Raw genomic sequence first — 3,172 nt, forward strand, 5'->3', positions numbered from 1 at the left:
TTTGAGAGAGGCGGGGGATAGAGGACCTACAATAATGTACAGTATTTGAAAAATAATGTGTTTTTTGAACATTAAAGCATGTCAACATATTCTGTTACACCAAATACACAAAATAATGATCTTTAAAAAAAGCATCATATGACCCCTTTAATAAAATGTTAGTTAGTTTCATTAATGTCCACAGAGTGGAAATTTGTCTTGCTCTTATTGAGGAGGATGTCGTCATAGTAAATCAAGCTCTTTTATCGCAGAAGACCATTAAAAACTGGGTTCGGAAAACATAGAGAAACATATTTGTGATAGAGATATGAGTAACATGAGGATGAGGTAAGATCCTGACACTTGTGGAACGCCAGAAATCCTCAAATCAAATTCTGCTCAACTAGAAATATGATAAGGCTGCATCCAACCCATTTAATCATGGAACTCTCTCTCTCTCTCTCTCTCTCTCTCTCTCTCTCTATATATATATATCTATTAATTTAAAAAAATATATATTTAGTTTCAACTGTCATATACCAAAATATATTTCAAAATGTATTTCAGGGGCAAGAAAATACACTTCCAATCTTACAAGAGCTAAATGCTAAATGCAAATGTGTGATGGAATAACCTACTGGTTTATGTGTTATATGTTCACACATGTTACAGACAACAATTTTCAAGATTTTCTTCAAATGTGACATATGTGAATGGACTAAAATATATAGATGGCAAAATATATATTTTAAATGCTTTTAGAAATATATATTTATATTTCTAGATGAAAACACAAAAATGGCCACAAAATATATTGGTAGACCATATATACAGTACGTAAATGTATTTTGAAATATCCTTTAACAAATATGGAAATACTTCTAAATATATTTTGGTAATTATTTAGAGGACAAACTATATTTTTAAATGATTTAAAAAATATATTCATATTTTTAAACTATAAAACAAAAATATATTGGTACAAAGTATATTTTAGCATCATTATAAAATTGGAAAAGCATGAAGGCAAAACCTCACAAAAATCAAACTTCACAAAGCAGTTCAAATTAAATCAGATGCCACAAATTTACAGACTGTGGTCTTGAAACGGGCAAGATTGGTTAGACCTTAACAGCAGATCATTTATCATCATATTTAAACATTTGTTATTTTATAATTATAAACACTGCTTGCTTTACAGTATTTGGACAATGATTCTGCCACAAGCTGATTAACACTGAAGTGAACAGAAACATTATGGTTATCTAAAGCATATAAAAATGTTAATACTTGAAAACAGTTACAATTCAGACCAATGCAGATTTGACTGGGAAGGAAACGCAGAGACTGAAAACCTCTGGGAACATAAATTGAACTAGACCAACACACAGACTGCTATAGATAATGTTTACAGCCCTGTTGAGGACGCAGCATCCAGGGGCATTTCTATAGAGAAAAGTTTGGCAGAAATCATCTTGTTGCTAAAACCTAGCCGTTAAGGACCTCTGTGTTGATGCACGCTCCTTTACTTCACATGTCTGCCACAAAAGGGTGTAACTGCAATAAAAATGGCAGATTTACTAGTCTACACATCTGGTGTATAGCTTATAAAAGTACCCGTTTTCTAGTCTAACACTGAAAGCCATTCATTTGTACCTCTGTACCTTTTTAACCGTAAATTTTCACTATATAACTTACATTTTTGTTATTTAATAAATCTGGATAAGGCTTTTGTCTCATTAAATTGATTTATTTAACCTATTCTGCAGTACATTGAATGTAGAGGAGCACTGAAATAGCAGCCGTCGAAACAAACTCTGCTTTTACAAGCCACGTTTATCCCGACTTCAGAGGAAATATTACATGACAACCTTTTCAGACAACTAGTTTAAAAACAGTGTGGCTCTTCAGATCCAACCAACCTCACCTGTGTTATCGGCCCATAAAAGGTTTACAAATTAAAAATGTAAAGAAATATGTATTATTAAAGAAATAAGAATTTATATATATATATATATATATATTTGTATTTTTTATTAATGCAATTTACTTATACTTTAATGCAATTTAAATGACTGCAAAGCAATACAATGCAAAAAAAAACACACACAATAAGGTCCCATTAGTTAACATTAGTTAATCCATTAGAGCCTTACATATTTATTATTCTTGTAAATAAAAATGAATGTACAACTTTTGATTTTAATAATGTATTAAGAAATGTTGAAATAAACATGAACTGAGATTAATACATGCTTTAGAAGTATTTGTATTTTTCATTGTTAGTTTGTGTTAACTAATGCAGTTAACGGTTAACAAATGAAACCTTTTTGTAAAGGGTTAATAACCATCAGTAGTATTTGTGGTACTGCATTTAATTTATTAATGCAACTTTAACACATATCTAGAGAAAATACTGAACTCAAAAATGAGGTACTGTGTCCTAACAAGGGGCGAAATATATGCATTATAACAAAAAAGCCTAATTTAAATGCTTGTTTTTCTTTTTGAAAGAAATATGACCTGGACATATTTTTGTGAGATTCAAACGGACAGCAATGACTTTCCTAAAGTAAACTTTGCAGGGTAAAGATAGTTTCCTCATAATCGTTAGTGAAGGCCCAGCAGAAACACAGAAAGACCAGGGAATTATTTATGAGGAGTTTTTGTGTCTGCTCATAAATCCTGACCATCATCGGGTTTCACTGACCTGTTTTACAATGCTATCCCAGCATGCCCTTTGGTTCTGGGTGACTGCCCACAGAGCCAGAACATTCAGAACCATCTAAAGCGCCCTGCTACTGCCTCGAACTGCTAGCAATGAACTGAATAAATCTAAACGAACCCCAAGCCTACTTTTATTAATTAAGGTTTGCTGTGGGGAAATGACCCCTGATTTATGGAGGCTGATATCGACCTGAGCACTGCAAGGGAGATATAGAAGGTGAAGGGAGGACCTGATGGAAACCATATGGCTTCAGTTGACAGACTAAAAAAAACCTTCCCAACATTACAAAACCTCAGCACCTCACCAACAGAGCAAACAACTAAAGATACATTCAAACATTTTAATTTAAGATTTAAAAATAGGCTACAGTACACAAAATGCACCAAACATAGCAAGATATTTGAAATATATTTAGTTCACACACACACACACACACACACACACACACACACACACACACACACA

The sequence above is a fragment of the Sinocyclocheilus grahami genome, unplaced genomic scaffold (genome assembly GCF_001515645.1).
Source record: "Sinocyclocheilus grahami isolate Dianchi unplaced genomic scaffold, SAMN03320097.WGS_v1.1 scaffold39.1, whole genome shotgun sequence".
Classification (NCBI taxonomy): Eukaryota; Metazoa; Chordata; class Actinopteri; order Cypriniformes; family Cyprinidae; genus Sinocyclocheilus; species Sinocyclocheilus grahami.